Raw genomic sequence first — 20,071 nt, forward strand, 5'->3', positions numbered from 1 at the left:
ATCTAAAAAGAGAAATTGGAGCAAGTAAAAGAGAATTAGATATGCGATGGCCAGTTAAGCATATAAGTAAGACAAGGGACATAGGGTATAATTTTCAATATAGGTCAATGAGTTCAGCAGCTAGCATTTTAAAAAGACCATGTCACTTTCAGATTGTAATAGGAACTGATCATAGGTAACAACCGAGTGGCCCTGATTCTCCTGTCTTATAAAACATTGGGTACAAAGGGAATAACAATTACTGCAGATTTGACAATATAAGGGAGGGGAGAATTTGGCTTTGTGACTGAACGCTGGCTGCCGATAGGTTGCATAGTGGGGGTTGCATTTGAGTAGCATTGATGAGATTCCTTTTATGACATTTACATAGGATATGGTAGGAAGCCTACTCAGTTATGGTTTACATTATGTCTATCTTTAAGCAATATTATCATTCACTTTTATAAACTGAACTGATTTATGGAGCACATACTTCTTTTATGACTAGATTGGAATACAGAAAACTCTCACCATTCGCGGTTGATGTATTCTTGGCACCACCGTGAATGGCAAAATTCACGAATACTGAGAGCCATGGTTCCCAGCCACCACAGTGAGTTCAGGAGCCATAGGGAACTCACTACAGTGGCTGGGAACTGCAGGAAACTCACTGCTGAAGCCAGGAGTAGTGGAGAGTTGCCCAGGGCCCCGGCCCCGGCCCCTGCCATTTCCCCAGGCCAGGACAGGAGACCCCTGTGAATATGCAGAGCTGTGAATAACAATTCCACGAATCACAGGGCTCTCCTGTTTGAGATAAACCATGCTGCAAATACCCCTTCTTAATGGCATGATAATGATGGATGAATAGGCAGCAATACTTCCTAGTAAAATAATAATTAATTCATGTTGAGTTAATGAAGTGATTTCATGAAACAGATACATTGTCCTCAAAAGGCTCTTCTGGGATTTCAAAGTCGTCATCTCTGGCAAAAACATTTTTTCTAAAGAATTTCTAAAAAACTCCAACTCAGACAAATGCTCAGACATATGGCAAATGGAAGGCCCCCTAATACTATTCACTGTTACCTGAAAGTACTAATTCTAACATTAAAGCACAAACACTGCATGTTACATAAATAAAAACAAACTCCTAGCACTAGAGCGCCTATGAGGATAACTCTGTTGAACAATAAGAGAGGGATGTTGTGTCTAGACTGCATCCCTTTTCCATAAAAGGGATGCAAGTTAGACACATCGCAATTGCAAATGAAGCGGGGATTTAAATCCCCCCCACTTCATTTGCATAAAAATGGCTGCCGCTTTTTTCTGGCTCAGAGCTTTGCCGGAAGAAAGCACCAGTCTAGATACAGATCTTTTGGAAAATAAAGCCCTTTCCGAAAGATCCCTTATTCCTCTTAAAATAAAAAAAAGCTCTGAGCCGGAAAAAAGCGGCTGCCATTTTTATGCAAATGAAGCAGGGGGATTTGCAATTGCGATGTGCCTAACTTGCATCCCTTTATGGAAAAGGTATGCAGTTTAGACACAGCCGGAGTGTCATAGGAGACAGCCCTTTAGGGCTTTCCACCTCTAAGCCAGATGGAAGCCAATGCAGATCCTGAAACACTCATGTGAGAGGCACCACTCTCACATGTAATGTGAGAAGCATTACTTAGTTCAGCTGCTTCTTGCACCAGCTTCAGTTCTGGGGTAGATTTAAGGTGTAGGACTACATAGAAAACAGAGTAGTAATCTTATCTTTGTGGGAAACAACACAGATAATAGTAATAAGGCTTATGTCCAAAAGAGAGAGAGTAACTGTGAAGGCAAGAAAGATTTCAGCCCTAAGATGAGGGTGAAAACAAAGGTGAAGGAGTTGCATGTAAGTGGCCCTTGGAACAGAAGCAGAAAGTTGAAAAGGACACAGCATGTGGCTGCTATTTTAGGGTTCTTGGGCTGGGACTCTGAGTGGTGGGCAGGCCTATGTCCATCCCTCTCACTAGCCACAGGGAAGTGGGCAAAGCCCTGAAAAAGGGACGTTTCCACAGGCCTCAGGGAGTGGACTGGAGACTGTGAAGAGGGTCAATATTTATAGACTTTCCCTCTCATACCCAGAAGGGGAATGAATTGAAATAGAGAGCTGGGGCCAGTGAGACTTGCTAGTGAGTGAAAGGAAGGAAGTCCTAGAGGCACTGCTCTATTCCGGAACAGGGGACATTTGAGAGAGAACCCAGAAGGGGCTGAGAGACATTTTGAACCAGGATACTATGATAGGTCCCACTGGAGTAAAACTGAGCCCAGGGATAGGACTTCAGACAAAAAGCAGAACTGAGGGCTCTAACCTAGAAGGGATCTGTTTTGTTTTGCACATACATACTGTGTGTGACTCAACCAGAGGGCTACGTCACTGAAAACCTCCTGAAGACATTAACTGACAACAGGGACCACCTCCAACTGCAAAAAAGAGAGTGTAGGCATGCACTTAGATAGTAAGGGTGCTCAGGGGAGATGAATGGGCCCCATTACAGGGACAAATACTCTTCTGTTGAAAATAGGAATTCGTTTGAGAGAATTTGGAAAGTATTTTTCTCACTGCTGCAGGAAATTAAATTCTTAGGCCAAAAGAGTTACATAAGTCTAGCGTATACTTGAGATGAGGTAGTAAAAAGAAGTAGGATACTTGTTTATATCCATCCTGAAGACAAAGGATTTCAGTCTCCTGGGCTGGAGTTAAGTAACTTTGCAACCATTAAACTGACTTCTTATTCCCCATCAAAATAGCCCGCAGCATAAAGCCAAACCTATGGTGATGTATTATCATATTTTTTATTATGTACAGCATTGACTGACAACTGAATGTTCCTTAGTGCTATATAAATGAATAAGGAGATACTGAACTTACCCAAGAAACTGTAATTTAGGTCACACACAAGCAAAGCAGCTGAGACACAGAAAGAACTGAGTGACAGTACAATGTAGGGAAGAAATCTTGGAATCTTTACAGAGGTTAAACTTGAAAGGCTTTAGAGAAAAATGTATTTTAAGGAAGGATTTGAAGGAGAATGAGATTGGTGAATTAGAAAATGTGCAGAGAAGAAGAGACGGATGGCAGACAGCCGTGACCTCATCCAACACCAATTGACTGCAGCAGACATTGGATAGGACCTTTAAAAAAGTAGGTTTTTCAATCAGAGGGGCAGCATAGAAATCAGCCCAATATAAAAGCCTTTTCAAGGACAATAACATAAAGATCAGAATTAAATCTGGGGTGGAGGGAAATGTCTCTGTTCACTATAATAATCATCCACTAGCGGTGGTAAGGGGGTGACTAAGTAATTACAAAGAAGCAGGATAAATAAGAGTATTCTTGGTATCTTAAATAGCTGTTACACTGGTCACTATACCCAGTATGACTTCTTGGCTCCGCGGTTTACTTTGTATGAGTAGGAGAAACAATAAATGGAGAGGAAATTGATATACCAGGTTGCATTTTGATGGAAGAGGAAATTCCTTTCAGCAATCTCTCATCTATCTCTTTTCCTTATGCTTTGCAAACTACCAAACATGAATGGAACACTAAGATTTCATCATATTATACATTTTTTATTTCTTTTCTATAATCTGTTAGTATAAAGTTTTCTGAAATCCATCTGTTAATCATCCATTAATAACCTTCCTGACATCAATTAAGTCAGACCTTTTCAAAAACACTTTTTTTTGCCTCAAAAAAGGTATCTTTGATGGATTACATTTAAATAGCATTCTGTTTTAAAACTATTCAAATGTAATCAAATAAATTACCGAGTCCCATTTTATTGTGAGGCTGCAAAAATCACCATTAGTAAAAGATATGGTAACAAAGGCTAAAGCATAGCTATCATTATCTATTATTCACAGCAATACAAGTTATTTGAGGAGCAAAACCTACTGATTCCCAGAGAATGAGCATAATCCATAATCATACCAATTTTCTGGGCCAAATTCAGAAATGAACTAAAACGATTATAAGAAAGAATACAGTGGTGAAATCAACATCTTCTTTCAGACTCCTTCAGCTTTAAATTACTTTCCACTTCACTAGGAACATTTCACTTATACCCCCAAGATATCACTCAAAATCCCATTAAATGATCTGCCCTATCCACCTGGCATTGAATACTTTGAGAATAGTGTATATTCCTGTGCAGAATTCCAGTCTAATTAACAGCTGTTGGGCAAAAAGCTGCTAGTGGTAGGAAGGATGTGCACAATATACTATCATTATACTCTCTTATAATATCATATACAAAGTTAGTCCCAATCCAAAACACTTATTATGCTTTGCTTAAAGCCTTTGAGACAGCTTTCTGGCTCTACTTTAAATTATTTAAATATAGCAAATATAGAATAAATCAAATTGCTCCCTCATTTGTTAATGTGTAGAAATGGTATAGATTAGGCTGTAGAGTATATAGCTATCATATATCAGTTGTTTGTCACTGTTCAAGTATGCTGCTGTGCAGACATAATGTCATATTACTATTTGGTACAGGTCAGGGTGACCTGGGTATTTTGCATAGTTTGGATTTGATAAATGAGACAGTTTGATACTGTTGTAAAATACCATGTCAAATTCATAGTCCAGTTCATCTGCTTCACTGCCAAGAGCATTAGCCCTACTGTTACTGCATCGTGGGTTTTTTCTCCCTGAAGACTCCAAGTTCTTGAAGAAATCATCACACTGAAATTAGATGTTATGTCAGCATTCTCTGCTAGTAAGCATGCCAAGATATTTTAAACAGCTTCTGCAGGTTCTGCTGATTTCAGATTTATTAGCCCAGTTGTTGCCTCTCTTTATGCAATTACAAAGTCAGAAGAAATTACAAACTGGCATGAGAACACCCATGTTATAGCTTTAAAAGTGACATAGAGCAAAGCAATTCAGCAGGGTCCATTACAGGTTTTTTTTTCATTTATGGACCCCAAAAATATTTTGAAGGACAGTGTGGACGGCTTTGGAAATCCACAGATTATAGGTTGAAAGATCACTTTTTATCATAACTAGAGCTAGAGAAAAAACCCCAGCTCAGGCCTGAAACTGTGTGCGCTGAGGGGCTCAATACGGCTGCATACCCTACTTCAGCAGGAATTCATTAGATCTTATAAAGCAGAGGACACAAGAGAAAACACTTTGATTAATCCTTTACTTAATTTTTTTGCATCTGTTGGCATAGAGAAATAATTTTTTTGCATCTGTTGGCTGAGTCCTACTGCTTTTTAACTCTTCCTTGGACGAGAATTATGAACCATGAATACCTCTTCATTCTCATTCACATTTTCTGTCTTTTCGCGTTATACTTTGAAGACCAGGACCTAAGCTACATCTCCTGTGTTGGCCCAAACGGGGACAAATAGCTGTCCAAGCAAGCAACTGGGGATTCTCTTCACATGGGAGGACCCTTTACTAAAATATGCCCTACAACACAATTTTTAACCTCTATAAGAATATCTGTGACAGGAAGAGGTGTGGCTTAGATACTCATGATCCCCAGAGACAGAATGAAGTCGGAGACCATGTTTACACTAAAAAGTAGCGACAACTTCACAATATGTCTGAGGGGGGGAAAGCTGCATCCCTTTGACGCATAGCTGAGCTGACCTTACCCTGGTGTACATAACAAAAAACTAGTGGAAGAATTCTTCTGTCAACTTAGCTACCATCTCTCAGGGAGGTAGGTTAACTACAGCAAAGGGAGCAACCCCTTCTATATTTGCAGTTAGTATCTACACTGAATGCTACAGAAGTGCAACTGTGTCATTGTAGCTAATAATTGTAGTCAACATAGCCTAATAAAAGCTGTCACAATTTCACAACTTAGAATCAGCTCCAAGACTGGGGGAGAAAGCTATTAGAGATCCAATTTTGCACCCCATGACACTTGCAATGGCCCCAAACTGTACTGACACAGCTGAGAACTGAGTCCTGTGTCTTTAATATCCCTTCCCCTCCAAAAGTTTCTAAACACCTATGTGAAAAGAACCAATTACAGCGTACAAACAGTGGCAAGAGCTGATTTGATTAGCTACATTTTAGCTTTCTTTTTTCACTTTTTATTTGTATTCTTTAAAAAGACTTGGAAGTTGAAAGTGTTTTACTGAATACAACTGAAATGTTGCTTACTTTCAACATAGGTATCCCAAGTGCATCTGCATTTTCTGCTAAAATATTGCTGATACTTGTGATCTCCTACAGGAATCAAATATCAAGAAAAAAAAGGAGCTGACAATTTATTGCCATGGAAAGAGTGTGGTATCACCAATTCTGCAGTATAAATGAGAGTGATAATGTGTGAGTTAGCAAGACTATTTAAAACCCAGATTGCTTTAGTGATGACAACATGAGTGAAGGGCAGCCGTGGACAAATATGGAGGAATGGGGTTTGAGGTAGATATAGGGTACTAAACAGAGGACATAAGTGGAGGAAGTTAGAGCAAGATGGGCAGAGGTGGAGTTAGCTGGGAGGAGGCAGAGGATGAGGAGTAGTGACAGAGTGGGAATATCAGAGAGATTGACTGACCCAGAGATAGACAAGTTATAGTTAGGCTGAAAGGTTTGGTCAGGTCGGGAGGAGGGGGTAGCTGAGTTGCCATTGGAGATCTAGCTGTGGTAATCTCCTTGGCACATAATGTATTTTGATATCAACCACAGAGCAGACTAACATTTTGACAGAACAACGAGTCCTTTATTTTTTGTGCTTTTCTCCCCTTGGCAATGGGCTGAAACTTCAGCAGACTCTCAAGTTTCATTTAAACGCTGAGGACTATATCTCAGACTAGGGACTCCTACGAGCAAACCTGCCCTTCAGTCATATGCGCATCCCTCCCATCACTGTAGTGAGTGTCTATATTGAAATGTTATAGCAGCTCAAATGGGACATATCCTAAGAGTCTATTAGGAACTGGCACAAATTTGGCTCATAAAACCACTTTAAATTCCTTAGGTGAGGTCAGAAGTAATCATAAATTGTGTAGTATGATTCTTTTCCCCATTTATGCATGTCATTGAATCACTCTACAGTTTAGCCAAATGGCAAACTCCATTTCTGAGGGATCCAGAATGGCAATAGGAGTAGTTGTATATCAGGATTAATGGTATATTGAGATGAAATCCTCCTAAAATATACCAGATGCAAAATCAGCACTGTGAACTCCTCATTTTCACAGTCAAAATAGGCTCTCGATATGTTTTTAAACTGTATGACCTCATGTTGCAAGAAGAAAGGTGAAAAATTGTTCTTAAACTCTGAGGACAGGACAAGAAGCAATGGTCTTAAATTGAGGTAAGGGAAGTTTAGATTGGACACCTATTGCATATTTTGAAGAGTTCTTTTGTGGATTTGTTTGTACAAAATAGTCATACTTCACAATTACCTACAGATACCAAATTTTGCATAAATATTCCTGAAACTTAAAGTGGCTGAATGCATTACTTTTTTACACCAGAATATGCTGGGCAAAAGGTTTAACTCATTATTTTTGTTTTTATTGGAAAAAAATCATGATTATTATTATTAGAATTAATACAATTATTTGCTAACAAAACTAAAATCAAGTTGCCTAGTCAACTGTCATTTCAGTTCAGAAAATGACACAGAAAATTTTTACTGTAACAAATCACAAAATATTTCAGAGAAGAATAGAAGCTTTATGAATTTCTGATTCAAATTTACCATGCATATTAATTATTCAATAAAACGAATAATGCTTGAAGTTGAAATCCTACAAATTTAAACTGTTCTTTTACTTTCCTTTTGCAAACACATTAATAAGAATTCTACTACATATTTAATTTCTTCAACTTTCCTGTAAGTGTAATCTACGCGAAATGATTCTTCCCTGTCAGTGACAGGCCTCACCTGCTACTTATGAATATTTCCTAACTGTCAAAGTAGTTAAAGACTGGAACAAAGTGTCTAAGGAGATTGTAGAGTTTCTCACTGGGGCTTTGTCTACACTGCAGGGTATTTGCACAAAAGCAAGTCTATACCTCAAAAGCGCATCACAAAAGTGATGTGCTTTTGCACAAGATAGCATCCAGACTGCATGGACACTCTTGTGCAAGAAAGCTCTGATAGCCATTAACAGAATGGCTATCAGAGCACCTGTGCTTTTTCTGAGAGGCTCTTCTTGAGCAAGAAACCCCTGCAGAACGTACACACACACCTTTTTGCACAAGATCTGTAGCGCAAAAAGGAGGTATTCCTCGTGGAGAGAGGAAAACTCTACTGGCAAAAGCCCTCTGTCCTGTTGATTTACTGGGGTGTTTTTTTGTGTAAAAACGTGCTTGAGGTATGGATACTCCGCTGGTTTTTGCGCAAAAAATGTCAATTTTTGCTCAAAAACCTTGTAGTGTAGACATAGCCTCTAGAGGTTTTTAAGAGTGGGTTAGACATCTAGATGACCTAATGAGGTCCTTTCGTGTCCTACGCTACTATGATTCTATGTTCATTGTTGGAGGAAATATGATAGTTCATTTTTTTTTCAAAAATACAGCAAACTAAACATTTAAATTCCATATGTAAAAAAATGCTTGTGATAATCCAAAACTTTTAAAATTCTGAACAAACAGCATCATGGAGGGAAAAATCTGTGACACTAGCAAATAAGTATGGTACAAAATATACAAAAAGATAGATTTCATTAAAAAGAAGCTGGGGAACAAGAATGTAGAGAACAAAGGAAATCATATTACCCCTCTTCATCACACATACAAACTGAATATAATTTAACTATGCTTATAAATGTTTCTATTGATTTCTGACTATCCCTCAAAAGAAATCTTTTGATTATCTCTTCACTTCCTACATTTGATGTGTTCCCAAAATTAACGCCTATAAGTTATGGAACTCCTTGCCAAAATCATTTCAGGCTGAAAATTAGATTCTGTCCTTTAATTATTTGAATTTTGTGTGTTTAATAAAATTAGAATGAGGACTGACTGTGCAGATGAGCCCTAACTTTTTTACTGAAGAATCATAAAATATCCTCTCTTCATAGAGCCAAATAATTCATGGGATATGAAAATTATTATTAAAACCACTATACAACAGAAATGTCAGAGTATTTTTAATAAGGTAAAATCTTAAAAAATATATATGATTTCTGCGAAAGTGAATACCAATTTCATTCACCATTCTGGGTGATTCAGGGCATGGAATAGATTCAAGATATTCAGTTAAGAAAATCATTCCTCTGAATGCAATATTGGTTTATTCCAGTGGAGAACATTATACACCATATATGAAGGACAAGTATTCATTTTACTTCTATGCATCTTTCAGAGTAAATAATTAAAAAAATTGGGTTCCTTATTCTTGAAAGGAACTTAGTGTTGTCACTCCACTGAACTTGACAATTTTCTTTAAGCTATAATAGCCCCTCTCTCTCTCATATATATATGTGCATGTGTGTGTATGTATGTGTGGTTATGCTGTGTTAAACATAATTCAGAATCTTTTATTAATATAAGATAAGGAACCAAACTGGGAACTCTTTGGATTAAAAGTAACACCCTTTAAAGCTACCTTAGAATCACATCTGTTTAATGTGGCAATGGGCCAGATCGATATTTCCTGAGATAGGATCCACAAATAAGGAATGGGACCATCTGCCTACATTGTTCTGTGGGTAGGAGGATTTTGCCCCCACTCTAAAACATGCTGCATGGCTAAACCCTAGAGATCACAGATTATCATCTGGAAGCCCAGGCCATCTGTACTGGCTTTTGTTCCTAGGAGCTAGAACACTTGTGAATTATTAACTTTTTAATGATAATTAAATGGATTACATGAAAAAAGAACACACATTTATTAGACTAAGTGCCAAAGTTTTAAAGGTATTCATACAATGATGTAGAAAGGCATGCAGTGGGATTTTTGCACAAGCAAAAGCTGTTGAACTTTTACCCTACTCCAAGTATGCTAAGAATGGGAACTCTAAACCCAGCTCAAAGCATCCTACTCATAAGGAACATAATGCTATGGTTGGACTCTTACCATTAGGACTACTAACCACAGCAATAAGAACCACACACACAGGAACCCAAAACCTAGCTCCAAATACTCTGTCTATAGGAAACCATAACCCTAGGGCAGAGTGCTTACCCATAGACCCCATCGTTCCAAGTACCAAGAACCAGATGTGGGCAGGCCTAAACATAGGCATGCTAACCCTAACTCAAAGTACTCAACACTTAGGAACACTACCCTGTGTCCAACTGCCTTGCCCATAGAATCCCAACTCTAGCATTAAGTATCCTAGCCATTGGAGTCCTAACCTGAGATCCAGGTACCATCCTATAGGAACCACAACCCTCTGTCTGAAGTCTAACCCTAGATCCAAGTATGCTAACCTTAGGGTTCCTCTGAGAAGCTATGATTCCTATGGGTAGAGCTTCCCACCCTGGCATACAGGATGATCTTGGTGGATCAGTGAATTGCTTGAAATACTGCCAGCAGTTCGAACATTGATATTTATTTATTTATTGTCAAAAGCATCCACATTAGTAAATCTTTAATGGATCTATGAATTAGCCTTAGCATAACTTAAGCCAAGAATGGAGGAGGATACAGAGTCATGAGGGAGGGAGACTGGACTTGATACCTTCCCAAGGTTCCTTCCAGTTCTAGTATTCTATGATTTTATGATTCTAAGAAGGGAACCAGACTTGGTATCTTTCCTGTTAAGTCTCTGTTGAAATTGCTGAAGTATATGCTTTAGGAAACAGGAATCGTATCTATACGTACCCACTGAGATAGGTTTGTTGTGGTCCTCAAGCATGTGGACTTTGCAAAAACACATCTCACTAACCAGCAGACTGAGGAAACCTCTTGCTTAAGTCTTGAAATTGCTTGCTGAACAAGTTATTGTTTTTGATTGACATATTATTCTCATAACAACAAAAACAAACAAGGGGGAAGAGAAATTTGGGCTAGTTAGATCACTTTGTGGATACATCCTAGGCCATTGGATTATTGTCATGATACTACTCAAAAACTGCTCCTGATGTTGGTGATTATTGAAGCTTCAGGTATTTTACTAACCAGGTGCACATGTGTGTAAATGCTTGAGCCTAAATAAAGTGTAGCAAGAGTTAGAGCACTCCTGTATTATACTTCTGTCACATTACTGGAATTTGAGGGAAGCAGCCAGATCATGGCTGCACCCATAGGTGGGGGTGCTGGCCCCAACAATGGTATAAAAGGGGGCCATGTGGGATATTGAATGGGAGCTTATTGTTTGCTGATCCTGTGTATGCTATTTATGTGAGTGTATAATGTCTGTGTGTGTAGGTAGGAATCTGTAATCTGTGTGAAAGCTGAATATTTCTCTGAATGTGGTTGAGCATTGCTATGGACAGGCTGATTAGTGAGGCCCTGTGGGACAATGGCACTCGATGGGCCAAGGACACACCTAAATCATGAGGGCAGAGACCTAAGAGCTACCAGCAGAGAGAGGCTGAGGGCCAGGTGACCGGCTGATACAAGAAGAGGCCAGGAAGGAGGTATAAAGAGGCCATGTGGTTGATGCCATTTTGTTCTCAGCTCAGCACTTCATCCCAGAGGCAGCATTGCAGGGATCGAAGAGCCCGGAAGACCTGTGAACCCATCCTGATGCTAGGATGTGCAACAAGAACTTTTAAATCAGCAGCTGTAACATCTCTGCTAGAGCCTGCATTGAGAACTGGGAGATTCGGTGCATGTAATGTACTATTCTTTAACAACCTTACTCTCATGCTTTTCTTTCTTGTGATAATAAACCTTTAGATATAGATTCTAAAGGATTGGCCCAGCGTGATTTGTGGGTAAGATCCAGAGGGTAAATTGACCAGGGATCTGTGGCTGGTTTCTTGGAACCGGACAGAACTTGTTCGGGGTAGGTGGAATTGGGTGATAGGACCCCCCACCTGTGTATGAGGCCTGGGGCCATCTGGGGCACGGATATTGCTGGGGTGTCAGAGGGGTTTTGCTCGGGAGGCTTCAGGCAGGCAGCTGAAGCGCTCTGTGGGACTGGTTTGTGGCCGGTTTGGAGAGGTCACCAGTCTGGGGGCTGTAAGGAGCCCCGGATTTGAGCAATTCGCCCTGAGCGGATGCCCTCAGCTGTGCCCAGACACGGCCCGGTCCGCCACTGCACTTACCAGTGGTGGTGACCAAGGGCGCTCACCAGCCAGGTGTGAGAGGCATGCATGGAATGCAAGCACTTTCCCTTCACTCCTTTAGCATCGGGGAATGGGATGAAAAGCAAACCACATCCCAGAGCGCATGGCTGCTACCTCCTCTACCCTCCCAAAATGGTGTCCTTGGTGGTAGGAAATGGAATTACCTGGCTCTGCTTTGCCAGCTCCCAGCATTACTCAAGGCGTGGACTTTGGAGAAGGCATGGAACAGAGGTGGTATGGGGTGAGCAAGGGCAGGAAGACATGGGGTGGGGCAGAGCCTGGGATAAAGAGGGATTCAGGACAAACTGAGAAATGAGGCAGACTTACTCCCCAAAATGGTTATTCTCTCAATAGATATTGGCTGGGCAATATGTGTCCTGGGAGGGACGGATCCAGCCCACCTAGCACTTGGATCTGGCCTATGGACTACATCTGGCCCTTTTCTTTTTATATCCTGGTGCTCATGCCTCCAAATTTCCAGGCAGTGGCTCAGGCAGCAGAATACTATTTAAATGGTTCATGGCTCATGACTGCAGCTCTATCCTGGCAGGAGCCAGGGCCACAAGCTTTTTAAATAGCTTCAGCAATCCTGGGCAGTTGCCAGGCAATGCGGTAGAAGCAAGGCTGGAAGCCACGAGCCCTTTGCTGTATTTTTAATTTAAAGCCTTCAGCCCAGACACTTCTGGAAGAAGGATAGTACCCAGCCCACCCATGGCCTCACCCCTTCGGGGGGTGAAGCCAGTCCATGACCATGTACCAAAATTCATTAAGTGGCCCCCCTGCAGAAATTATTGCCCACTCCTGCAATAGATCATACAGGCCCCTAACAAAAGTGGACTCCTGTATTACCATATTGGTTAACAAGAAGCCAGAATTGAAGTTTATACCTTTGTACCTACCCTTAACTGTCTATCCCAAAGGAAGCTCTTTGGGCCATACCTCTGTAAATATAAATCACCATGCCGTTGTTTGTATTTCAGTAGATTCCTGAGGCCCGAAATGAAACTATTGCCCAACTGTACTAGACACTCTGTCACCACATGTAAAGATAAAGCTCCTGCCCCAGAGGAAATGTGATCTAAACAGACAGGATGGAAAGGGAAACGGGCTTCAGGAATTCAAGTCACTTGCCCAAGATCACAAAGAAGGATGATGGGAAAGCCTGGAGGAGAGCACAGCTCTCCTGAATCCCAGTCAATATCTGGTTTTTCGAGCACACTGCCTGAACCACTAGTGGCATAGTTCTATTGTAATCAATGCAGCCACACCAATTCATACAAATTGAGGATCTGCTCGTTTAAGTTTAGTTTGTCTCTATGTTTCGTTTCTATCTTTTCTTCTTCATAGTTTATAACTGGGCCTAAAACATCCACTTCAGGATAGAATTTGGCATCCTAAGGCTCAATATGAGAAGATTTTCTTTTAAGAGCAATCAGTTAAGACATTTACAAGACATTTCAAGAGTGAAATGAAATACAGAAGGTTACCAGTGTGAGTGGCCTTTTGGTTACTGTGCAATTAAAGAAAGATTTTCATTTAGAACTGTTTGGTGCTCAATATTGAAGAAGAGAAAAAATGTAATTTTTATTTTCCCCTAGCTCTGACATTTATGATTTCTATCTAGGGAAGAAAGTCAGCTTCTGAAGGGAGTGCTTAGAGGGAGTACATAGTCTTGTTCTGACAGGATCAGAATGTGGTCATTTGCTTAGTGCAGGGATGAGGAACCTCGGACATGCTGTTCACACCAGTACCTCAGGGTTAGCCAGATGGTCTGTTAGCCCGAGTGTCCACAGGCATGGAGCCCTGCAGCTCCAAGAGGTCATGGTTTATTGTTCCTGGCCAATTGGAGCTGTGGGAAGTGGCACAGATCCCATTGGCTGGGAACAGTGAACCATGGCCACTGGGAACATCTGTGCCTGCAGACCCTCAGGTACACAAATCATCTTGTAGCCCACCAGTAGCCTTTGTGAATCCCACATAGCCCACAGGACAGAGGCTTCCCACCTGTACTTTAGTGCCTAGGAGATGGATTGAATTTTCTGCTAAGCACTGTGTATCCTCCATCAAACACTGTCTTCCACTGCAATCAGCTGAAGATGAGAATCTTCAGTGCTGGAAGAGTGGTTACAGCTTTTGGACGTAGGAGAGGAGTGGTACTGGCTATCCTCCCCAAAAACACCCCATCCTACTCAGAATTAGGAACACTTTAAGATTGTAAAATCAAGCCCTTCTAAGACAGGAAATGCCAGAATTAAGTTTTATTGTGCAAACTTAATTTGCCCTTCTTATACCTATGAATTATGATGTAGCTTGGCCAGAGGATCCCAGTCCAGCTATTCAATATTTTATTTTCTCCTCATTGTTCAATGTGCAGCTCTAGGTCTTGTTTACTGCGCACTATTCAAGTTTGGCCCTGAACACAGAATTATTTGTTTTCTCATGAGCTTTTCTCTGGAGCTCATAAACAGAACCAGTGCTTCACACACAATTAATATATCTTCATAAAACTCCTGCTAGACGGGGGTGGGTATTATCATCATCTCCATTTTACAACTAGGCTACGTCTATAGTGCTTCATTCTTGAGCAAAAGTCTATGCAAATGAAATGCAGATTAACATATTGCTGCACTTCATTTGCATAAATTAATGAGGGGCCGTTTTTGTGCAAGAGGCTTTGGTGCAAAAAGGAGCTGTGTAGACTGCTCCTTTTTGCACAAAACCCCCCTCTTGCACAAGAACTGTTCTTCCTGAAAAAATGAGGAAGAATGGCTCTTATGCAAAAGGGGTTTTTTGTTCAAAAAGGAGCCAACTACACAACTCCTTTTTGCACAAAAGCCTCTTGCACAAAAACGGCCCCTAATTAATTATGCAAATGAAGCATGGCAATATGCTAGTCTGCGCTTTATTTGTCTAGGCTTTTGTGCAAGAATGAAGCAGTATAGATGTAGCCCTAGAGAACTGAGGGACTGAATGATTAAGATCCAAATAGTCACTAATTTTAGGTGCCAAATATAAGATAACCTTGGCCTGATATTTATAGTGTACTTAGTATTATTATTCAAAATGCAGATTCCATTGACTTCAGCCCTTCTGTAAATCAGGCCAAAGTTTCTCAAGTTGGTAATTCAGAAAATGAGGAACATAAGATCAGTGACTGTGAAGTGTTTGATTTAGTGACTCACGTAGCATTACCTAGGAACTCTACGGCACAGGCAAAAATATTTTTCCAGAACAACATGCAGCTGACTTAAACATTAGACTATCCTGTAATCCTCTGCTTCATGCCAACACCTTTCAAGTTCTGCAACGAATGAGATAGGTGGTGCTACAGCTAACAGCCTCCTTTACTACAATGCTCTGATTCATCTCCATAGGAAATCCATTGTGTGCACTGCATACGGAAGTGGTCAGATGGGACTGGTCCTGCCTTGGGCCAGGCGCAGGACTTGATGACCCCCTAAGGTTTCTTCCAGCTCTATGATTCTATGAAAAAATATGATCATGTATTTAAAGATTATATCATAAATGCACAAATATTCACATGCATACACACCAGCAAATGAAATTCTGACATTTCCTACCTTTTGAGTGCTAAATTTTGGAAATTGTAATGTTCTTTTAATATAGTTTTTGTCTTCATAATTCCCTATATTTTTTAAAAAAAGACCCAAATTTAATCTCTTTGACATTCACATGTTTTATCAACAGGATAAAAATGTTTAGATTCACCACACAGACCTCTGCTCAGTCTAGTAACTTGTTGTCCTCTATGGGGTCCAGCACTCCGGGGATTTGAGAAATGTGTATAGATATTTGCTGACAGTTGAGACTCAGGAATCTCGAAAGGGAGTGTTCTCTAGTGGCCACAAATACTTATTTATGTTTTCCCCAAGTTTTTCTGAACCTTCCCCTCAAACCTGTCTCGGTGTCATCCAGAACTCTGGCACCTAACCCCAGACACATTCTGCTTTCATACAGAGTCTCAGTCTCCATTCCTCAGAATGCATCTCTAAGTCCCAGTCTCCTTGACTAGCCTATCCTAATGTCTCAATTTGGATTCACTATCCAGTGGGTCCAGTGTCACCCTCTACCACTCCAAGTCTCACCCCTGCACTTCCCAGTCACAGTCTCCTTTCCCTGAAATGCCAATTTTTGTCTTCCCAGTACAGCATCCACCATCTCCGTCAGCCTTCGCCCTACCCCCTATGGAACTATCAGCTATCTCCCATCTTCTTGTCCCACTCCCAATTCGTCTCATATACCCAGTTCCTCATTAGATCTGTCTCTTCTCTTTCTTTACATTTCCTTCAGTGACTCCCAGCATCACTTTTTATGTTCAGACTACCAGACTCCATTATCCCCCTCTTCTGATCTCTTTATTACTCTTCCAATACCAACAGGATACCATTTCTCTTTAGTCCTGCAGTAAATAACATTCTATCTGTGGGGATGGCACATGGAAAAGGGGATGGAGTAGTTCTGAAAGAACTCAGATGTGGAATTGCAGAACTATTAATTGTGGTTTGTAATGTATCCTTTCAATCAGCTTCTGTTCCTAATGACTGGAAGATAGCTAACAGGATGCCAATATTTAAAAAGGGCTTTAGAGGTGTTCCTGGCAATTATAGACCGGTAAGTCTAACATCAGAGCTGGGCAAATTAGTTGAAACTATAGTAAAGAATAAAATTGTCAGACTCATAGATGAACATAATTTGTTGGGGAAGTCAACATGGTTTCTGTAAAGGGAAATCATGACTTACTAATCAACTAGAGTTCTTGAGGGGGTCAATAAACGTGTGGACAAGGAGGATCCAGTAGATGTAGTGTACTTAGATTTCCAGAAAGCCTTTTACAAGGTCCCTCACAAAGGCTCTTAAGTAAGTTATCATGGGATAAGAGGGAAAGTCCTTTCATGGATTGATAATTGGCTAAAAGACAGGAAACAAAGGGTAGGAATAAATGCTAAATATTCAGAATGGAGAGTGGTAACTAGTGGTGTCCTCCAAGGGTCTGTCCTGGGACAAATCCTATTTAACTTATTTATAAATGATCTGGAGAAAGAGGTAAACAGTGAGGTGGCAAAATTTGCAGATGATTCTAAACTGCTCAAGATATTCAAGATCAAAGCAGACTGTGAAGAGCGTTTAAAAAAAAACACACCTCACCAAACTAAGTGATTGGGCAACAAAATGGCAAATGAATGTTAATGTATAATAAATTTAAAGTAATGCAGATTGGAAAAAATAATCCCAACTATCCATACAATATGATGGGGACCAATTTCGCTATAACTACTCAAAAGAGAACTTGGAGTCATTGTGGATAGTTCTCTGAAAAGCGGCGAGGAGTCCTGTGGCACCTTATAGACTAACTGAAGTGTAGGAGCATAAGCTTTCGTGGGCAAAGACCCACTTCGTCAGATGCATGTAGTGGAAATTTCCAGAGGCAGGTATAAATATGCAGGCCAGAATCAGGCTGGAGATGATGAGGTGGATCCAATCAAGGAGGATGAGGCCCACTTCTAGTAGCTGATCTGGAGGTGTGAATTCCAAGAGAACAGAAGCTGCTTTTGTAGTTAGCAAGCCAGTGATTTAATCTAGGAATTAAAGACTGTTAATGGCTTGCTAACTACAAAAGGAAGCCTAGTCTGAACTACCTAGTTCGTACCGTGTGTAGCCGCACGGCACGGAGTCGCACTAGCGGACATTTAAAAATGGCAGCGCCCAGTGAGATGCAAATGAAGCCCGGGAAATTCAAATCCCGAGCTTCATTTGCAATTCTGGTTGCCTACATTACCACCCTAGTTCGAACTAGGGTGGTAGTGTAGACATACCCTAAGGTGCCACAGGACTCCTCGCCGCTTTTGCAGATTCAGACTAACACGGCTACCCCTCTGATACTTCTCTGAAAAGATCCACTCAATATGCAGTGGCATTCAAAAATGCAATTAGAATATTAGGAAAAAGGGATAGAAAATAAAACAGAGAACATGTTATTGCTCCTATATAAAAACATGGTCCATCCACATCTTGAATATTGTATACAGATGTGGTTGCCTCAACTCAAAAAAGATATATTGGCATTGGAAAAGGTTCAGAAAAGGGCAACAAAAATGATTAGGGGTTTGGAATGGGTCCCATATAAAGAGAGATTTAAAAGACTGGTACTTTTCAGCTCAGAAAAGAGGAGACTAAGTGGGGGGAGGAGATATGATAGAGGACTATAAAATCCTGACTGGTGTGGAAAAAGTGAAAAAGGAAAAGTTATTTACTTGTTCCCATAACATAAGTACTAGGGGTCACCAAATTAAATTAATAGGTAGCAGGTTTAAAACAAACACATTTTTCTTCACACGGCACCTATTTGGCCTGTAGAACTCCTTGCTAGAGGAAGTTGTGAAGACCAGGACTTTAACAGGGTGCAAGAACAAACTAGATAAATTCTTGGAGTTTAGGCCCATCAATGGCTATTAACCAAGATGGGTCAGAATGGTGTCTATAGCCTCTGTCAGAGGCTGGAAATGGGTGACAGGAGAGAAATTACTTGATGGTTCCCTGTTCTGTTCATTCCCTCTGAGGCATCTGGCATTGGCTGCTGTTGGAAGACATGATACTGAGCTAGATGGTCCTTTTAGTATGACCAAGTATGGCCATTCTTATGTTTTTATGCGTATGCTTTGTGGAGATGGAAACTTAGAAGATTTTAGTTGCTAAAATGTATAAAATCTCTGGTGAATATGTGCAAAGTGAGATTTTTTCAAATGCTTGTCCAAAAGGAGGAACAGAAACAACAAAAGTCACAACCCAGACACAAAGGGCACCACATTTCAAATGACCCCTCCAAATAATGCGGTTACTAGAGCTACTCTATTAAAAGGTTGCCAGAATTATTTTAACAGTGCAAAACAATGTATTTTCTTCTACCTTCATTTTAAGAAATGGCTGAACAATTCTGGCTGAAACTCACCCAAAAATTCAGCTTTAGGCAAATGCTCAGCATGGAAAATTTCAGCCCAAGTAGTTAAAGTTTAGCAAAATTATAAATAACTGAATAAGAAGAATTTTACATTCTGAATGTCAGGCTTCTTTAAAAATAGGTGGGACTTATAGCCTTACCCAGGATAATGGACTTATGTATCAGTAATAAAACTCTTTAGTCTAGTTCATATCTGTTATAAGGAGATGGTACTACATTTATTTTATTGGAGGTACCCACTTACATCAGATCTAATACTAGCACTTCCTCTTTTTCATTAATCTTGTATTGGAGATAAACTTGAAATAGAATCCTCCCTAACTTCATTTTGCTGTCTTCCACTAGCTAAAATACTGTATATATTCAGTACAGATCTGCAGTGGGTTTGAGATAGACATTCCTAGATTAAATCAGCTCTGTGGATTCTGTGGAAGTGTGCAGTGCTATATCTTGTCTTATAGAAAAGTATACCAAATTCAAAATGTATCCCACAATCCAAATAATTTGTGAGATAGTTACCAACAATAATATCTTATTATTTATTACAGAAGGCATCTGAATATTAATAGGGATAAATGAAATGGGTTCATGTTAGCCTATTCTGTAGATTATTTCAGATTTGACTTTCATTAATACAAAGGAAAATTTGATAGACTTACTCAGTTCTTACCTAAGACAGTGTTTCTCAACATTTTATTAATAAAGTACCCCATTTAAAAAAAATTATATGCACTCCCAGTACCTGTAGTTTTCAGACACACAATTTTTTTTTTTTACCATTGCAACACATTTGTTTAAACAACTAAACCATAGCCGGGTAGGCGATTAAATTTTTGGGTGTGAAAAGTACAAAAATAATAAGGCACTGTAAAACTTAAAACAAAAATTCAGTTTTCTCCAAATTTCAGTTGTATTGACGTACC

Source organism: Pelodiscus sinensis, chromosome 5, assembly GCF_049634645.1.
Source record: "Pelodiscus sinensis isolate JC-2024 chromosome 5, ASM4963464v1, whole genome shotgun sequence".
Classification (NCBI taxonomy): domain Eukaryota; kingdom Metazoa; phylum Chordata; order Testudines; family Trionychidae; genus Pelodiscus; species Pelodiscus sinensis.